The 22500-nt window shown below is 41.6% G+C and overlaps 1 protein-coding gene across 6 annotated transcripts in view; it reads right to left on the reverse strand.

The window, feature by feature from the left end:
- LOC149130721 (talin-2-like) overlaps positions 1 to 22500 on the reverse strand; it is a 205179-nt gene that overhangs the window by 29933 nt on the left and 152746 nt on the right. Inside the window, exon 1 of one of the 6 annotated variants that reach the window (XM_089344736.1) lies at positions 9252 to 9278. The exons of the other annotated variants lie outside the window; for them this stretch is intronic. The gene's annotated coding sequence lies outside the window, so the exon portion shown is untranslated. Of the gene's footprint in view, positions 1 to 9251; positions 9279 to 22500 lie in introns of those variants that run through there. 6 annotated transcript variants of the gene reach the window in all.

Consider the following 22500-nt stretch of genomic DNA (forward strand, 5'->3'; position numbering starts at 1 on the left):
TGAAGACAGTGATGATGATGATGATGATGATGATGGGGGGGGGGTATTGATGACCCAGGGGATGACAAGAGCAATGAGGATGGTTGCAGTAGTGATGAAGGTTGGCGGGGATGGTGACTAGAAGGATGATAGGGGAGGTGGTGGTGGTGGTGGTGGGAGTGGAAAAGGTTAATGGTACAATGGTGGTGGTGGTAGTGGTGGTGGTGTGGTAGTGATGATAATGATGGTAGTAGCTGTGGTGGCAGTGGTGGTGGTGGCGGTGATGACGGTTGTGGTGGTGATGATGGTGGTGATGACGGTGGTAGTGGTGGTGATGATAACGGTGGTGGTGGTGATGACAATGATGGGTGACGAGGACAGTGGAGGTGGTGGAGATATGATGCGTGACGTGGTGGAACAGGTTGGTGTTGGGCATCATGGTCGTGGTGGACGATGACGATGTAGATGGCACTGACAGCCTGCAACAGACCGACCGGAACAACAAAACAAGGCTGGGTGATGGTAAGGCAAAGAGAAGGGGGCAGGTGGAAGAAAGAAAATGTCACCAGTTATGGAGAGGAGCAGAGCACAACTGGTGTGTTTATGGCTGATAATGTGTTTTGTTGTTTAGGTTGGGAAACAAACAATGAGGCGAATCATCAGCTACAATAGAGCAACAACAACAACTGGGGAGCAGGAGTGGTTGTGTGGTTAAGGAGATAGTTTCCAAATCTTGTAGCCTTGGGTTCAGTCCCACTGAGTGGCATGTTTCTGCAAGCGTCTTCTACGAAGGCTACAAAGCAATCCGAGTGGGTTATTTTGTAGATGGAAACTGAAAGAAGCCCAGCATGTGTGTGTGTGTGTGTGTGTGTGTGTGTGTGAATGTGTGTGTAAGAGGTTTGTTTCCCAGCTACGTAGTTGGCCCTGGGTTAAATTATAATAGAAGACACTTGCCCAAGGTTGTACACAGTGGAACTGAACCCAGAACCATGTGGTTGGGAAGCAAACTTCTTACCACACAACCACATCTTCACCTAATATGTGTGTATGTGTGTGTGTATAAGTGCTTGTGCTTCTTAAAGATGGAATAGATGTATGTATGTATATATATATATATATATATATATATATATATATATATATAGACATATAGATGAATGTATATATATATATATATAGATGTATGTATATATGTGTAAATGAGTGTGTGTGTATATATCTATATACACACACATATCTAGGGTAAGGGAGAGAGAAATACGTGTACCCAAGCATTCATATACGTAAGAGACAAGAGTGTGTGTGTGTGTGTGTACATATAAAACACACACACATTCATATAGAAATATAGACAATATATGTGTATGTATAGGCATACACACACACACACACACACACACACACACACACACACACACATTATACTGCTGGCTCCATAAAAATGCTTCAGACATTAACCAAGTGATTATGTTTGTGTGTGTACATGTGTGTGTGTGTATACACACCCAACTAAACTAGGTAAACATGAAAGAATCAGCTTCAAATAAAATCAGTTTATAGAGAGAAGAGATTTTTTTTTCTCCTTTCTTTTGTAAATTCAAATAATAAGACACACATGCACACACACACGCAGATACATATGTACATGTACACCTATATATACTTGAACACACACACACATCTTTACAAACGTACACATTTACCTCCCTGTACATATAAACAGATACATTCAGTTATCTATATAGATGTATATATATACACACATAACTGTATATATATATATATATATATATATATATATATATATATATATATCTATACAGGTATACATATCTATGAACAAGTACCTATTGATACCTATAAACATATATATACAGCCATAAACATTATATATATATATATATATATATATATATATATATATACACACACACACACAAATATCTGTAAGTATAAATATGCACACATAAACACAAATATATATATATATATATCTACACATACACACAAATAAACACAAACACACTAATATATATATATATATACACACACAAATATCTCTCAGTAAAAATACGCACACACATACATATATATATATATAGACACACACATACATAAATACAGAGGGAGAGAATGAAAAGTCGTTCATTGAAGATGGAGAGAGTAGAGATTTATACACACACACACATATATATATATCAATCTGTGTGTATATGTATATATGTGTGCACAGTGAGATATGCTTGCGTTTATGTTTATGTTTATGTGCTGATATATATATATATATATGTGTGTGTGTGTGTGTGTGTATCTGTATATATAGGCGTAGGAGTGGCTGTGTGGTAAGTAGCTAGCTTACCAACCACATGGTCCCGGGTTCAGTCCCACTGCGCGGCACCTTGGGCAAGTGTTTTCTACTATAGCCTCGGGCCGACCAAAGCCTTGTGAGTGGATTTGGTAGACGGAAACTGAAAGAAGCCCGTCGTATATATATATATATGTATGTGTGTGTGTATGTTTGTATGTGTGTGTTTGTCCCCCCAACATCGCTTGACAACCGATGCTGGTGTATTTATGTCCCCGTAACTTAGCGGTTCGGCAAAAGAGACCGATAGAATAAGTACTAGGCTTCTAAAGAATAAGTCCTGGGGTCGATTTGCTCGACTAAAAGGCGGTGCTCCAGCATGGCCACAGTCAAAAGACTGAAACAAGTAAAAGAGTAAAAGAGTATATATATATACGCACACACACATACACACACTCACTATTTTAGAAAGAGAAAATGAAGGAGAGACAGACGGAGAAATAAAGATGGGGGGTAGATCGGTGGAGATTTATAGGGGGTTCGGAGATAAGATTCCTCAAAGACTTCATTTCAGTCGGCATCATCATCATCATCATCATCATCTTCTGTCTTACTTCAAATGTCTTGTTAATCAGATGATCTTAATTCTGGAACTAATCCTTCTTCTGCTAACTGTACTGATTAGTACAGTTACCACCCACCACCACCCACCACCACCATCACATACCAACCATGACCATCACTACAGTAGCTTTAGCAGCAGAATTGTTGAGTCTTGAGTGTGGCTGTAGCAGAATGGGTGTATATAAGCAGAATAGGTGTATATAAGCAGAATGGACTATGTGTGTGTCTTTGCACCTGTGTGTGTGTGTATAATGTATATATCATTGTCATTTAATGTCCATTGTCCATGCTGGTCTGGGTAGGATGGTTTGGCCATTGCTGGCAAGTTGGGGAGCGGCACCAGGATCTAGTCTGTTCTAACATGGTCCCCATGGCTGGATGCCCTTCTTAACCCCAACCATTTTACAGAGCGTGCCGAGTGGCTCTTGTGGCGCTGGCACAGGACTCTTGCAGGGGAGCGTCTATGACACTTCCGCTGCAGAGTATGGCTCATCTTGGGGCCCAGCAAGGCACCAGGCATCTTGGTCCTTTCTCATCTTGTCCGAAATGTTTAGGGCTCTGAGGTTGTCCTTCAGTACTTCGTCATATATATTACATATATCATCCCTTTTCCTCACAGAGGCTTGATTGAGTTCCTTTTGAGTGTTGGGCCTCACGGAGGCAACGACCGATGAGGCCTTTGGCATTGTCGGGCTTGAGAAGAAGATACGTCAAACCAAGCAAAATTGCAGTTGTGGCAGACACTGGTGTCACACAAATTGGCACCTGTGCCAGTGGCATGTAAACGCACCCCAGTGTCATGCAAATGGCATGTAAAAAGCACCCATTACACTCTTGGGGTGGTTGCTATTAAGGAGGGCATCCAGCCGTAGGATACCATGCCACATCAGACTGGAGTCTGGTGCAGCCTTCCAGTGTGCCAGCCCGATCAAGCTGTCCGACCCATGCCAGCATGGACAGTGGAGGTTAAATGATGATGTTGATGAGATGGAGACAGACAGATAGATAAATTGATAGATAGATAGGATTGGATAGAGACACACAGACAGAGAGAGAAAGAGAGAGAGACATAGACAAGGATATATAGATATGAACAGACAGAATAAAAACGAAGAAAGAAAGAAAGAAAGAAATAATAAAGTGGGGGAAAGGAAGGAAGGGAGGGAGGGAGGGAGGAAAGCGAAATCCAGTTCTGCGAATGAGTGGAGAAGATTCGGTGAGCAGCCGAAGCTTTTAAAAGCTATTTCCATTCGAAGCACATCAGTTGCCAGACCGAACTGTCTTGGCAGGGTTTAGTTCTGGCCAATACCTGAACCATTCAACCATGGAAACTAGCATTCAGCCTGCTGCTCCGCTCCAGTTGATTCGCTCGCCAATGGAGCTTGCCCCCTCCCCCCTCACCTCGGCCCCCCCGCTGCCATCGCATATAGATACAACAAGAACAGCAACAACGATATGTTCTGTAATACTTGGTAAATGGAGGTTAGAGCTATGGAGGTGGAGCGGGGTGGAAGGTGCAGGTATGGAGGTGGCTGAGGGGTAGGAAGAGTAGAAGTGAGAGAGAGAGAGAGAGAGAGACGGACGATGGGAGGAGGGATGAGTGACGGGGTGAGTAAGTGTGTGGAAATGTGAGAGAGGAGCTGTGAGGGTGAGAGGGAGTGAGAAGTGTCTGAGTGGGAGAATCAGAGAGGGAGAGAGAGAGAGAGAGAGAGAAAGAAAGAGAGTGAGAGAGATGGATACATAAGAATGAGAGAAAGAAAAAGGTAGTGAGACAAAGAGAGGGAAGAGAAGAGAAACAATAAAGAGAGAGATAGAGCAAGAATGAGAGAAAGAGAGAGAAAAAGAGAGAGAGAGAGAGAAGCTAGAAGAAACATGCAACACTCACATGAGACATTGAATGGACCCAGGAATAGTAAAAGGCACTTGTCCAAAGAGCCATGAAGTGGGACTGAACCTGGAACCATGGGGTTGGGAAGCAAACCCCTTACCACACAAACATGCATGCATCTTATATTTCATATATATATATATATATATATATTTTTTAAAATTTTATTTTATTTGTTTCAGTCATTTGACTGCAGCCATGCTAGAGCACCACCTTTAGTCAAGTAAATCGACTTCAGGACTTATTCTTTGTTAGCCTAGTACTTATTCTATCGGTATCTTTTTGCCAAACTGCTAAGGTATGGGAACATAAACACACCAACAAATATATATATATAGGACGAGCTTCTTTCGGTTTCCATCTACCAAATCCACCCACAAGTCTTTGGTTGGCCTGTGGGTATAGAAGACACTTGCTCAAGGTGCTACGCAGTGGGACTGGACCCAGAACCATGTGGTTGGGAAGCAAGCTTCTTACCACACAGCCACTGTGCAGTTAAAGTGCAACAACATAAGTAATTAGAACTCCACGTGTTTGTTTGTACATCGAGAAATAGGAAAATGCAAAGAGAATCTGTGTTGTTTTTTCATTGAACTTGGTGACTGCCCTGTGTGTGTGTGTGTGTGTGTGTGTGTGTGTGTGTGTGTGTGTGTGCGCGCACAAACACATATATGCATTCATATACAGATAGATATATGCATGTATGTTCACAAACAATTTTATGTGGATATTTGGATGCATTACAGATACAAGTGTGTGTGAACTCCTGCGTAAACATAAACAGAAAATACGCAAACATTTACATATACGCACAAAGATACAAGCCAAAACAATACACCATACAAAGACATACACACACAATACACCATATATACACTCACACGTAATGCATAGAGTGACACAAGCCAAACAATACTCACATATACACACGCGCAAAGAACAGACCAAACCACACACACACTGCATGCGCACCACACAGAGATGGTACAAACAGCTGCAACTTCCACCCTACTGCACATCCATAGATTCTTCCTTAGGCTCGGCTGCACCATAAACCTGTGCATCGTGTTTGCAATGTTCAAACACAAGCAGCAGCTGCAACTGAACTTACAATGCATGTCTCAGTGGATACAACAACAACAACAAGGTTAAAAGCAAAATACCTGTAACGTACTGGGGGATGTGGTGGACCAATTCAATCGACAAAACTGCACTGCCGCCCCCCCCCCCCATCTATCATTGACTCCTCCTCCTCCACCACCAGTGCCACAGCAAACTGGCGCTGTACCAAGAGATGATGTATCTCGTTCCTCAGACATCACCTGTTTTCTCGTTCTTCGACAGAACAAACGGTAAACAGCAAAACAAAACTCTTTCATCCTTTGTACACGACTGTCGAAGTATCTACGACATAGTGCAGCTGGTGCAACTTCTGCGCACGCATATGCATGCAAACTGACATTGTAGACCTACATTGCAGTGCTGCACTCGTGCATCTCTGCAGTACAGCTCACATAACCCTTCACAGACCCTCAGGGCATACCCACATAAGTGCGTCCCGCCACATTTTGTTCCCTCATAACTTTTAGTAAAGCAGAACCCTAAATGAAATTTTCTACAAATGTCTTACAATTATTTCAGACACAAAGAAATTGCAGAGTGCTCACCCAGGCAGACACGCCACCAATTTTGCCAGCTTGCACCTTTTTAATAATAATAATAATAATAATAATAATAATAATAAGCCTTTCTATTATAGGGCACAAGGTCCGAAATTTGGGGGAGGGGGTTTAAGTCGATTCCTTCGACCCCAGTACGCAACTGGTACTTAATTTATTGATCCAAAAAGGATGAAAGGCAAAGTTGACCTCGGCAGAACATAGCAATGGCTGAAATACAGCTAAGCATTTTGTCCAATGTACTAATGATTCTGGTAGCAGGTCACCTTAATGATAATTTCATATGTAATAAAGGGTATGGGTAAAGACCCTCCCTCAGTCATGAATGACCAGGGGATTGCGCCTAGAAAATTCCCCTCCGTGGCACAATTCTGGGCAAGGTTGTTCATGGAAGAGTAACAGTCACTCATGCATACCAGCCTCCCCTTCTCCACACCACTGATGTTATCCAAGAAAAAGGGTAAAGAGCAAAGGGAAAGGCAAAGGGGCCAATACAGCTTGGCACCAGTGACATCGCAACTCATTTCTACAGCTGAGAGTTAACTGGAGCAATGTGAAATAAAGTGTCTTGCTCAAGAACAGAACATGCAGCCCAGTCTGAGAGTCGAACTCACAACCACATCATTGCAAGCCCGACTCTCTAACCACTGAGCCATGCACCTTCACTCATATCATCATCATCATCATCATCGTTTAACGTCCGCTTTCCATGCTAGCATGGGTTGGACGATTTGACTGAGGACTGGTGAAACCGGATGGCAACACCAGGCTCCAGTCTAATTTGGCAGAGTTTCTACAGCTGGATGCCCTTCCTAACGCCAACCACTCGGAGAGTGTAGTGGGTGCTTTTACGTGTCACCCGCACGAAAACGGCCACGCTCGAAATGGTGTCTTTTATGTGCCACCCGCACAAGCCAGTCCAGGGGCACTGGCAACGATCTCGCTCGAAAATCCTACAGGAGCCAGTCAGGCGGTACTGGCAACGGCCACGCTCAAAATGGTGCATCTCATGTGCCACCCGCACAAGAACCAGTCCAGGGGCACTGGCAACGATCTTACTTGGCTTGCCGGGTCTTCTCACGCACAGCCCATTTCCAAAGGTCTCGGTCCGTAGTCATCGCCTCGGTGAGGCCCAATGTACGAAGGTCTTGCCTCACCACCTCAGCCCAGGTCATATATAACATGAAAATTAAACACTACATAAACAAACTAAGATCATAGTCCTACATTACAATACTGTCCATGTGTATCTCGGATGTTACAGCTTATATGACAGCTAATAGCTACACACAGATAAACACACACAAACTAACATTATAAACTTACAACACTGTTCTCATGAATCTAAGCGGATACACACACACACACACAAACGTACCAAAATCATAGACCCACGTGACAATACTGCACTCATGTATCTAGGATAGCACGACACATATGACCCCCCCAACACACACACACACACACACACTTGTAACAGGCTCACAATATGGTGTGCATGTATGTAACGTGACATGACTTCAATGACCACCACACAAACACAAACTAAGGTTTGACAGACAGACAGACAGACAGACAATCCTCAGCTCATATAATATATATTCTTTTACTCTCTTTTACTTGTTTCAGTGATTTGACTGTGGCCATGCTGGAGCACCGCCTTTAGTTAAGGAAATCGACCCCAGGACTTATTCTTTGTAAGCCTAGTACTTATTCTATCGGTCTCTTTTTGCCGAACCTCTAAGTTACGGGGGACGTAAACACACCAGCATCGGTTGTCAAGCGATGTTGGGGGGGACAAACACAGACACACAAACAATGCAGGATTAATTCAAAACAAAGTGTATAAATAAGCATTACTTTAGACAGAGGAATCTGAATGCTAAAGGGTTAAAATAGGGACCACAGGGACCAGTGAAGGAGCTTCTATTTAGTCACTTGACCTTACACAATGTAACAGCCAAATGTCCCATCAACAAACTCCCTACTCTCTTTAACCCTTTAACATGTAAACCAGCCATATCTGGAACAAATATTCTACCTGTTTTATGTTCAAATTGAACAGATCTGGCCTCTCACACCTACCCTACAATGTCACTCTAAAAATAAACAATCCCATCATTGAAATTTCAAAACAGGGAGATAAATGCATGATTTTCATTTAAAACAATGTGAATAAATAAGGATTACAGAATAATCTGGATGCTAAAGGGTTAAACGGTGTACACTCACAGCAGATACTTTAAAAAAGTGTGGGTACTTCAAAGGGGGTAATCTTAGTGTAGGTAACTTAGGAATGTACACTTAGTGCAGGTACCATAGGTGGGGGACAGTCCGTGCAGGTACTATGAATGGGGGACGGTCAGTGCAAGTACCATGAATGGGGGACGGTCCGTGTAGGTACCATGAATAGGGACGGTCCGTGCAGGTACCATGATTGGGGATGGTCCGTGCAGGTACCATGAATAGGGACGGTCCGTGCAGGTACCATGAATGGGGATGGTCCGTGTAGATACTATGATTGGCGACGGTCCATGTAGGTACTATGATTGGCGACGGTCCATGTAGGTACTATGATTGGGGACAGTCCGTGCAGGTACCATGAATGGGAGATGGTCCGTGCAGGTACCATGAATGGGGATGGTTTGTGCAGGTACCATGAATGGGAGATGGTCCGTGCAGGTACCATGAATGGGGATGGTTTGTGCAGGTACCATGAATGGGAGATGGTCCGTGCAGGTACCATGAATGGGGATGGTCTGTGCAGGTACCTTACCTCATCTTAAATCTACAGTTAAGCACCTGCAATTGAAGAAAACACATAAAACAGTATATTATTTTGGTTATTTTTGATAATAATAATAATAATAATAATAACAACATTATTATTATTATTATTATTATTGCATGGCAGTGGTATAAATGAGCCAGTATTTTCAGATGGCAAATATTAGGATGCGAGAGTACACGATACAAGAGTAGGAGCAAGAAAGATGAGGAAAACAGGAATGTAGCAGGATGGAAGGAGCAACAGGGGGGGGGCTGAGACACAGGGCCTACAACGCGAGAGGGGAGAAGGGACAGAACAAGGTGGGGAGTACTGTGAGGCGTGATGGGAGGCTACAAAGTGTGAAGGTGGCTGATGAAGAGCGGTGGGGGGTGGGGGGCACAAAGCGCCATAAGGAACCCAACAGAGCACAAAATGAAGTGCTAGGGGGACAACAAAATGAAGTGCTAGGGGACAACAAAGCAAAAGGGGCCAATGGGGGTGGAAGGAGTCTGAAATAAAAAAGATTTGTTTAAAAGCTGCACAGCAACAGATAAACCACAAAATAGTGCCACGACGACAGCTATGGGCAGCCCATTTCTGAGGCACGGGCCACAGGAGGCGTGGCTCATCATCTGATGGACCACACTAATATTAAAAATTTTAATAACCATTTTCTTCGTGAAATTAAGTGTGTCATTCAGAAACTCAAATAGGTCGCAGTTTGCTTGTGGTTGTCCTATGCCATCCCTCGATCTGCAAGAAATAGCAGTTAAATCCCTTGTCCCATTCTTACTGTCTTAAGAAAGGAACAAGATTTTTGTATCTAGCAGAGTATAGCCCTGAGCATATTGTGCTTGGAAATAAGATTGGAAAGTGAGGGCTGGTTAACAACAAGGAAGGAACTTGTGTTCATCTTAATGTGCTCTGTATATCGTAATTAGTAACACTACTAAGTGCAGTGATTGACTAAAGCACTAAAGTGGAAGCTGACTGGAGGATGATAGTCTATGTGGAGCTCTAACTCAAATGGTAGTTGTCATACATCTAACTGTACACACAAGATGTAAATACTTACTTTATAGGTTGGATATTGTTGTTTGGGAGAGAGAGAGAGGGTAAGAGAGAGAGTAAGAGAGAGAAAGTAAGAGAAAGAGAGTAAGAGAGAAAATGAGAGAGGGTGAATAAGTAAGAGAGACAGAGTAACAGAGAGAGAGGATAAATGAGGGAGTGTTTGAATGTAGAGTAATAAGAATGGGGGAAGAGAGAGAGAGAGAGAGGGAGGAAAGGGTGGCGTAGCAGTGGGGTGGGTGGGTCTAGATAAGTACCACACTAACGGGGAGGGTGGTCGGGTGGTGGGTACCTGGTATCTAGAGCTCTCTAATCACACACACACACACACACACACACACACACACACACACACACCTCCATCATATCATTAAAACGAGGAGGAAAAAAATCACACCCTTTACATGCACACACACACATATATATACATGTGTGTGTGTGTGTGTGTGTGTGTGTGTGTGCATGTGCACGTGCATGATGCTGCGTCTACACACCCACATCTTGTCAGTTGCATTACAGGAAAAAGAAAGACAAGACTGCTTGTGACCCGACCTTTTTTGCGACCTCGGATGACCTCGTCTAACCAGACAACACAACCTTTCTGCCAACCCTGCTTGGGCTGTGAAGTGGTGGGGGGTGAAGAGGATAACTGGGAGGAGGAGAGAGGGAGAGGGGGAGAGAAAGAAAAAGGCAGAGAGAGAAACATGCAGAGAGAGAGAGAGAGAGAGAGGCAGAGGGGGAGAGAGGGAGAGACAGGCAGAGAGAGAGAGAGAGAGAGAGAGATTAGATGAGATAGTCTTAGATAAACTAGGTCTGAACAAAAGAGGGTAAGACAGGATGGTCATAAATGGTCCTGTTCTGGTCACGGGTCTTCTAGGCTACATAACAACAAAGGACATCTGATAAGACATTTAGTTCTGGACACACTTTGTCTGTTGGGATGGCCACAGTTGGAATATTTCTGAACTTAGGTCAGCTTGATCAGGACTGACCTACCTGAGATTAATCAACAACAAGCACCTGTTTAACACCTGAGATGATGTGACACACACCAATCTGTGCAACGCAAATACCTTTAGGTTTGTTAATTACAGGGGTGAGAGAAAGACCGAGGACAGGGGGGGATGTGCAGTAAGTGAAGAAGAGGGGGGTTCATTGGTCAGCGATGACAGCTAATTATGAAGTAGAAGGCGGCGGCGGGGGGGGGGGGGGTAGCAAAATGAAACGAGGTGGTCGCAGTGGCATTTTTCTTTTTTTTTACTTGCACAGGATCTGCATAACTGTCGTTCAACTGTCCAGTCCCACTGACCGTCCAATCTTACTGACTGTCCAACCATCTGTCTGTCTGTGTCTGGCCAGCCTGATTGCACTAATTATAGTCATTTTATAACTAGCACTAAAATACCTGGTAAAGATACTTGTGTGTGTGCGTGTGTGTACCTGGGGCTGCATGTCAATGCACCTCCGTCTGCACAAACAAAAGAGTGAGTTACCACATGTTGCACACATGCCCAAAGAAAAAACAAAGACGGGCCATTTGGAGTTTTCTTATATATCATCATCATCATCATCATTGTTTAACGTCCGCTTTCCATGCTAGCATGGGTTGGACGAAGATGCAAGGAAAATAATTTCTCTAATACAGACATATACATAATGGACAAGAGCTATTGTAGGGGGACACAGGAACAGACTATATATATATATATATATATATATATATATATATATATATATATATATATATATATATAGAGAGAGAGAGAGAGAGAGAGAGAGAGAGAGAGAGAGAGAGAGAGAGAGAGAGAGAGAGAGAGAGATGCAGGCATAGCTATGTGATAAGAAGTTTTGCATATGGGAAGACAATGTAATGATGGAAAAGCATCAGCATGGCCATAGTGCAAGAGGTACGTGTATGTATGTGTGTGCACGTACATGCACACGTAAACATACATATATACATGCATATATATATATATATATATATATACACACACACACATTAAACAGATACAAATGCATTCACAAACATATACAACACAAATGCATAAACATATATATATATATATAAATGCACATACACATCTATAAAGGCAAACGCAAATACACATCTATATACAAATGAGTGCACACACACACACACACACACACAGAAATGCACACACACATATAGAAATGTACATGTACACACACATATATATATACACTCACACATAGAAATGCACACACAAATACATATATACACACACACAAACGATTGCATATGTATTAGAGAGAGAGAGAGAAAGAGAGAGAGGCTATGTGAGTATATGCACTTTCTGCACGTGCTTCATTGATACATGCAGCTATGGTGCACATCACATGATTGCATCAGTCACATAAATCATTGATTTCATCAACATTAATCATCATCATCATCATGCTAAATATTCATATAAAATTCTGTTGTTGTTCAACCCCAGACATTCCAGTTATGATCACCCCACCTCTTTATACATCAGCAACTTCACTACTCAATGTGCCCTTGGATTTTTTGAAGGTTATACAGCGTGACTGGAGGGAGATTTAGCTGCTATTTCTAGCAGGTCTAGCTTCCATGTAGAGGCCTCCCTCATTGGCTCATATATACATAGATAAGAGAGTAGGGTGTGATTTGAGGGAGATTTGGCTGCTATTTCTAGCCGGTCTAGCTACCATGTAGAGGCCTCCCTCATTGGCTCATACTTACATATATACATAGATAAGAGAGTAGGGTGTGATTTGAGGGAGATTTGGTTGCTATTTCTAGCAGGTCTAGCTACCATGTAGAGGTCTCACTCATTGGCTCATACATACAATATACATAGATAAGACAATACGGTGTGATCTGAGGGAGATTTGGCTGTTATTTCTGCCAGATCCAGCTCCTGCATGTTTTGTCTATGTGAGTTCATCCCCCCTCCACTCTCCTACCTTCTCTCAATCCAAACACCAGCTCAATGGTTTCCGCATGACTTCATTCCCCTCCATGCATTGGTACAACTAGTACTGGCTGGTCGGCCGGTTGGCTGGCTGGTTTATGTACTTATTTTGAATTAGAAATATCAGAGAAAAATATAGTAAACACACCCACACACACATACACGAGAGTGTTGAAAATTCCCTGGCTTTGGGTAAAAGAAAATAGAGGAGGATCAGTTAATTATGATTCTATTCAACATATTCCCTTCTCAGATATTCACATACTTATTTATTGCAGGGGTCCTTCAGTTTTTCTGAGCCCTGTAAAAAAGAATCCAGAATGTTGGGCCTCCAACCAGGCCTTTCACGATACCCTTAAAGCCAGCAACTTTCCAGCACCCCTTCATGTATGCATATATATATATATATATATATGTGTGTGTGTGTATTTTATTTGTTTCAGCCCATTCAGTTTCGAGGATGGGGTTAGTTGATCACATTGACCCCCCCCCCCCCCCCCCCAGGCTCAACTAGTGCTCAACTTTGAAAGGATGGACAACAAAGTCGACCGCTGCAGAATTTGAACTCAGAACATACAGATGGACGAAATGCCACTAAGCATTTTTCCTGGGGTGTGCTAAGGATTCTGTCAACTGAACACCTCATTTCAAAAGTAAACCAGAACAAATGTACCAGTAATCAGTGGAGCTTTGGGGTTGGAGGTAACACCAAATCGCAGTCTTAAACATTATGACCAAATAACAGGAAACCAGAAACTGCCAGAACTACAAAAGAATGTTCTCATGGGTACTGCCAAAATCCTCAGAAAAACATCAACTTGAGACGATAGGAATCTTTTAAAAATCAAAACTGCAAACTTCGTTTTACCAAAATGCTAATTCTCAATTTTTCACCTCAATGAAACTCATAAATAAAACTAACGGTAAAACGTCCAGCTTGTTATTTCTTGATGTTTCTGGGTGAAACATGGAACAGCTTGGATAAAACAACGGAAAGAATAAGAATGTTGATAATATCGCATTGTAAAACGGTTGGTGGTAAGAAAGGTATCAGCTGTAAAAACTCATGTCAAAGGAGAAGATGAGTGGAGGGGTTAGGGTAGAAGAGTCTTGTTAGACAGGTCAGAAATGGCCACTAAAGTGCATCAATGATGACAAGGTTTAGAGCGTGTGTGTGTGTGTGTGTGTGTGTGTGTGTGTGTGTGTGTGTGTGTGTGTGCGCGTGTGTGAGATGGAGGACTGCAACAAGTGAGATACTTCGAGATGTATTCAGCCCAAGTCAGTTAGAAGAAAACTAAAACGGAAGTGAAATTATGATGGTGGTGGTGGTGGTGGTGGTGGTAGAAGTAATGAAGATGATGATAATGATGATTATGATGGTGATTAAGATCATGATGATGAGAGTAATAGTGGTGGTGATGATGATGATGACCATGGTGGTTCTTCCCTTCTTAAGTACGTAGGCTATTTTGGAAACAGGAAGCAGGTATAATTGAGTGAATTCTAGAACACACACACACACACTCCCCTATATATATATACACACACACATACACACACATAAATAAGTGAAGATAAACTTAATGATTTTTCTCATATGGTAGAAAGATAAGAAGCAGAAATAGGACACCCACTGCATGTATAAATGTGGAGAAGTGTGTGTGTGGATATGTGGATATATATATACACACCCACACACATAGATGTTTGTGTATATTCTTTTGAATTTAGCCATCACGACCAAGAGCAGACTATAACACTACTTTCATAGGAATATTTCTGTATAGAAGAATTTATGCATATTTATACACACACACACACACACACATACACATATGTATGCCTAGATGCGTGTGTGTGTGTATACATATATGCCTATGTGTGTTTAAGTATGTACTTGTGTGCATGTACCTACCTGTGTGTGTATAGTTACACACACAGACACACATTCAAGTTATTTTTGTACACACAAGCCACTTATATCAACATGTGTGTGTGTGTGTGTATGTGTGTGTGTGTGTGTATTAAAATGGAGTAGTTTTAAATACATAGATTTTAAGATATATAAATATATATATATATATATATATATATATATAAATTGGGACAACAACGCAAAACATCTAGACAGTTAGGTGATACAAGAAAGGGACATACACACACACATGCATGCAAGTGTGTGTGTATGTGTGTGCATATATGTGTATATATATATATATATATATATATATATATATATATATATACACTCACACACACACAGAAACAGGTATGTGCAAATGCATAAGTATATATATATATATATATACATACACACACACACACAAACTTTTTTACAATCTACCAGATGTGGTGCATTCCAATAGCGGCCAGGAAGATTTTCTAATTATAGAGCTGCATGTGTGTATCTTGCTTCCAAACAACATGGTTCTGGATTCAGTCCCACTGTGTGGCACCTTGGGCCGACCAAAGCCTTGTGAGTGGATTTGGTAGACAGAAATTGATAAAAGCCCATTGTAGTAGAGTGTGTGTGTGTGTGTGTTTGTGTGTGTGTGTGTGTGTGACCACCCATCATTCCTCATCTTCTTTGCCTCCAAGAGGCCCGAATTGAATTCTAGCATTTGTAGATGTTTCTTGGGCATAAAATTACGAAATTAAGGAACAGAATTTATCATCATCATCATTTTAGCATCTACTTTTCCATGCTCGCAAGAGTCAGATGAAATCTGTTGGGGCAAAATTCCTACACCAAGACGCTCTTCCTGTCAATTTTGAACCACATGGTTCCAGGTTCAGTCCCACATCTCAGTACCTTTGACAAACGTTTGATACAACAGCAGCAGCAGGACGACCAAAACCTTATGCATGGAATGAATAAACGATAACTGAAAGACACACACACACACACACAATTGTATATATATATATATATATATATATATATATATATATATATATATACACACACACACATGTACACAGAACAATCAGTTATTTCATCTGAAACAATTGGTCGTACAAACAACTGGAAAGACAATTACTATTTTGTTGATTTTGATTAATTTCCTCTCATCCTTATTACCACCACCACCACCATCACTTTGGCTCTTGCCACCATCACCACCATTATCATCATCATCGACAGCACCTCGACTAGCACTCCCTCCACCATTACCATCACCATCACCCCCACTAGTCTCCACCATCATCATCATCGCCACCACCACCGACCATCATCATCACCACCACCACCACTGCCACACCCATCACTATTTCTAACCATTGCCATAGTAGCTGATGATACAGCTACCATTGTATTAACCATCATCACCACCACCACCACCACCGCCATTAATACAACTACTACTACTAACAAACATCATCATCATCATCAGTGATCAATGTTTATTATAATAACCATTTTAACTACCACTGCTGCAGTCGCTGCCTGTACTACCATCACCATCATCATCATCGTAATCAATACCATTGTAACAAGCATAATATCAACTTGCCACCACCACCACCACCACCACAGCAACCCTCCTCCTCCTCCTCCTCCCGTTGGCATCATCAACAGCATCGTTAATAATATTATCATTGTAGCCATCAATGCCATTATAATAATCGTTAGCCGTCCTCCCCTCCCCTCGTCAACATCATTGTCAATATCATTTAATCATCATCATCATCATCATCGTTGCAAATATAATCACCAATAGAACAACTCTTATAACGATTAACGAAGCTCTTACTGTCCTCCTTCCCCATCACCATCATTAACATCATCATCATCATCATCATCGTCGTAATCATCATCACAGCTATTATAATTATTCTAATGACCTACTGTTGCTACCACCACCACCACCACCACCACCAACACCACATTCCTCTTCCTTATCATCAGACCACTGTTACGATTGCAACCACTACCACCACCACCACCACCTCCACCACCACCATCACCACCACCACAACTTCCTTCGCAATCATTCCAGCTATCATAAAAAAACAAAAAAAAACAAAAACCCCAGCACAGCCCAACTACAATTAGTACCACTGCTACCAATACTACAGCACCACTGCCAACCTCTATGCTACAACGGCACCACCAATGCTACCAGCGTACTACTATACTGTGACCTGCACCACTACAAAACTAGAAATAATGGTCACTGCACCAACAGTGGTACAGTTGTACTGGTTGGTGTCACTGTAGTGGTGCTTGTGGTACATGTGTAGTGGTTCAGGTGATAGTACATCTGTAGTAGTAATGAGGGATGCTGCTACAGTGTGGGCGATAGTACTAGTGATAACGGTGTTGGTACTATAATGTTCGTGATTTGTATATCTGTAGTGGTATTGGTAGTGCTGCAGCTACAGTATGAGTGGTAGTACAGGTATCGGGGTACTGTTATGGTGGAGGCAGTACAGGCATAGTGATTAATACAGTTGTGCTGTAGTTTTGGTGCTAGTAGAGGTGTCGTGGTGACTGATGTCTGTTGTGGTATGGTCACGTGTTACATATGGATGAGGAAGTGCCACACCCTAACAGTGGAAGGAACCTGTGGAAGAGGGAGACCCAGAAAGACATGGGATGAGTTGGGCCACACAGAGGCAATGACAGGAGACCGAGACCTTTGGAGATATGCTGTGATTGAGAAGACCCGGCAACTAAAGTAAGATCGCAGCCATGGCCAATGACAGTGTTGCATGTCCGGCCCATTCAAAAAGTACCCCTGATGCATCAGGTGATATGAAATGCTTGAGAAGACCTGTTGAGTCCAAATTGAAATCATAGCTGTGACCAGTGCCGCCTGACTGGCTTCCATGTTGGTGCCACATAAAATGCACCAACTGAACGTCGTCAATGCCAGTGCCCTCTGACTGGCTCCCATGCAAGTGGCACATAAAATGCATCATCCAAACCGTCCAACCCATGCCAGCATGGAAAATGGATGTTAAACGATGATGATGATATATATATATATATATATATATGAGCCAATCTACATGGTAACTGGACCTTGTAGAAATAGCAGCTAAATCTCTCTCAAATCACATCCTACAGTTTTATGTATGTATATATGAGTCAACAAGGGAGACCTCTCCATGGTAGTTAAGCCTGGCAGAAATAGCAGCCAAATCTCCCTCAAATCACACCCTACTGTCTTAGAAAATAACACCGAATAATTTACTTCTGGTTTCTAAGTAGATGAGAGAGAAAAAACACCCTATCTCTAAAAATATATAATCAATTTTTAATTACTCAGAGACACCATCTGCATGGAAATAAAAAAGTAACAGCTAAGTTAGTGTGAACGTGATGCAAGCTTCAATAATATTTAGAAAGAATTGTTTTTCGAAGCCACACACCACAAGAGGGTGAGGGTGTGTGGCTGCCCTCCAGTATGGGTCTGCTGGCCCCATTTTATCCTGTGACATCTATGAGCTGACCTTGCAAGAAATAGGAGCAAAATCTCCCTCAAGTCACACCCCAGTGTCAGATAATGAACTTTTGGTTGCACAGTAAATAAGTAAAAAATCGGAAGGATGCTCCGCCGACCCTATTTCTTCCAGGGATATTAAATAGGAAAATGAGATGTACTATCAAGAAAAAAATGGGCTAAAAAGGGGTCAACATGTCTGCTCAAAAGTGTTTATATATATTATATATCTAGGTTAAAGTGTTAAATATATACATACATGTACACGCATACACACAACAGAAGCTGACACACAATATATACATATATACATGCACACACACAAGCAGTAATAAGGTGCGTATACACACACAGAGTTGGATACTAAAGTGACACCCACAACATTGAGTACAAGTTTATCTAAACATACACACACACATGCACACTCACACACACACACACACACACACCCCTCAACTAACTCTGATAACTGCAAACCCCAGGAGGTGTCTTGAGTTAAAACAAAAGACGCCTGTCATTCTACTGGAGAATGGCTTTGATTCTGTCAAGTGGGGGGGGGGAGAAAAAAAACTTACATACCAAAGAACATACATACATACATACATATAGATATAGACACACACACACATAAACACAGACACAAACAGATATAACCACACACACACATATATAAACACACACACACAGATAAACACACATGCACACGGATATAAACACAAACAGATATAAACATACACACACAAACATAAAAGCACACAGATATAAACACACACACACACACAGATATAAGCACACACACACACACACACAGATAGATATAAACACACATATATAAACACCACACACACACATACATACAAGCATACATATAAAAACACATACATAAACATAAACACACTCACACACACATACATAAAAGAGGGACACAGTTTGCCCTAATAACAACTAAGTCTTACTGATTGATGTTGGTGGTGATGATGATGATGATGATAGTGGGAGGCAGTAGAGGAAGGGGAGGCCAGCTTCAGCGAGGGGGTAAGAGAAACTATACAGGCTTGAATGAGAGGGAGGGAGGGCGGAGAAGTGTGTAGGACAGCTGACGACCAATGTCAAGTTATCTCCCCACAACCTGTGAAGGGGAAACCATGCAAAGTTACCTCCCCACAAAGATTACAAAAGCATAACAACAACAATAATAATAATAATAATAATAGTAATAATAATAATAATAATGACTAATTTTTTATTTTATTTTTTTTAATTCTCACATCTTCATTGTCATAATTATGGTAATTATAATGTCGATTAACATCATCATAATTATTATTATTATTATTATTATTATTATCAATATTATAATTGCTAGAGTGATAAGTAATACGTATTCTTTTATTCTTTTACTTGTTTCAGTCGTTTGACTGCGGCCATGCTGGAGCACCACCCTTCAGTCGAACAAATCGACCCCAGGACTTATTCTCTGTAAGCCTAGTACTTATTCCATCGGTCTCTTTTTACCGAACCGCTAGCTTACAGGGACGTAAACACACCAACAACAGTTGCCAAGCGATGGTCGGGGGACAAACACAAACACACGCACACACACACATATATATATATATATATGTACACACACACACGAGGGGGTGCTGAAAAGTTCTTCGCTTTAAGGGTATTGCAAAAGGCCTGGTTGGAGGCCCAACCTTCCAAATTTGTTTTTACAGGGCTTAGAAAAACTGAAGAACCCCTGCAATAAGTGTGTGAATATCTGAGAGGGGAATATGTTGAATAAAATCATAACTAACTGATCCTTTTGGATTTTCTTTTAGCCAAAGATAAGAAATTTTCACAAACCCCTCTAATACACACACAGATGCAGGGCTTCATGGTTAGGGCATTTGTCTCATGACTGTAAGGTCGTGGGTTCGATTCCCAGCGGTGCATTGTGACCATGGGAAAGTCACTATTTCACGTTGCTCCAGTTCACTCAACTGGCGAAAGTGAGTTGTACCTGTAATTCATACGGGACCAGCCTTGTCAAATGCTGTGTCACACTGAATCTGCCTGAGATCTACATTAAGCATGTTAAGGGTACGCGTGTGTGTGGAGCGCTCAGCCACTTGCACATCAATTTCACGAGCAGGCTGTTCCGTTGATCGGATGAACTGGAAACCCTCTACGTTAACAACCAACAGAGAACCAGAGTGAATACACACACACACACACACACACACACACACACACACACACACACACACAAAGAAGCATCACACACAAATACACACTCACACATACTGACACACACAACCACACACACACACAACCACACACACACACAACCACACACACACGCATGCACAGTATATAAAAAGCCTAAAAATGGATGCAACTGCTGGTTCATCAGACGGTCTGTAGGTGTTGCTTTAGCGTGTTGGGGGGGGGGGGTGCTGTATCTGGAGGTTTGTCATTCACCACCACCACCACCACCACCACCACCACAACCTCTGGTACCACTGCTACTACTACCTTTACTACAACAAACACTGACATACTTCTACAAAAGCCAATGGTATTATTAGCAAAACACTCCTCCTCCATACACACTAATCATCATCATCATCATCATCATCGTTTAACGTCCGCTTTCCATGCTAGCATGGGTTGGACGATTTGACTGAGGACTGGTGAAACCGGATGGCAACACCAGGCTCCAGTCTAATTTGGCAGAGTTTCTACAGCTGGATGCCCTTCCTAACGCCAACCACTCAGAGAGTGTAGTGGGTGCTTTTACGTGTCACCCGCACGAAAACGGCCACGCTCGAAATGGTGTCTTTTATGTGCCACCCGCACAGAGTGAAAAAACTACAGAAGGCCCGTGCTACATGGTTAAAGTATATATTTAAATTATGTCAGAAAAATGTTATAAGATCTTTTTGGTATATAAACATTGTATTTTGATAATTTAAATATATACTTCAACCATGCAACACAAGCCCTCTGTAGTTTTTTCACTCTTATTATCTTTTATACATTCAACCACATGCTTTCACATACCAACTTTCTCACCCTATATATATACATATATATATGTATATTCTCAACTCTCTGTCTCACTCGATATATGTATGTGTGCATGTGTGTATAAATATAAATATGTGTGCATGTGTGTACACATATATGTATTTATCATAGTGATTTCGTTTTAAAAAAAACCAGTGATAGACGAACCAGTGATAAATGAATCATTTCCACACACTTTGTGGATAGAATGAATGATAGATTCAATGACACCAAACTTGTGGCCCACAGCAGCAAAGCTTCCACTGTCATGTGTTTTCTTGATCATCTCTCTACCTTTTTCTGTGAAGGAAATACTTGTCTGTATCATTTGAAAGGGTCAGGTGGCTTTGCTTTTATTTCTGCTCACTGACACCACGTTGATGGGTACCAGTACATAAATTTATATTAAAAAATTTACATAACCTCATGGCATGGTCATCTAAACACATGTGATAGTGCGTTCTGAATTACTGGGTATTATGAGTGGTTGCTGGAATGCATTTTTGTGGTACAAGCGGAATCTCTAACTGATCTCTGGCCTGTGATATCACAGATCAATCTGTGATAAGCACAATGTGGTCCACAATTGAGCATACTGTGTTACACCAGATCAGTGATGAATAAATAAAACTGATGGACAAGTTTACGTGTATTGGAAACAGAATATAAACTATCAACCCTTTGGCTGGTTGCCTAATGTTCTATACAATCAAACAGTCA

The sequence above is a fragment of the Octopus bimaculoides genome, chromosome 28, assembly GCF_046866305.1.
Source record: "Octopus bimaculoides isolate indiv1 chromosome 28, ASM4686630v1, whole genome shotgun sequence".
Taxonomy (NCBI): Eukaryota; Metazoa; Mollusca; class Cephalopoda; order Octopoda; family Octopodidae; genus Octopus; species Octopus bimaculoides.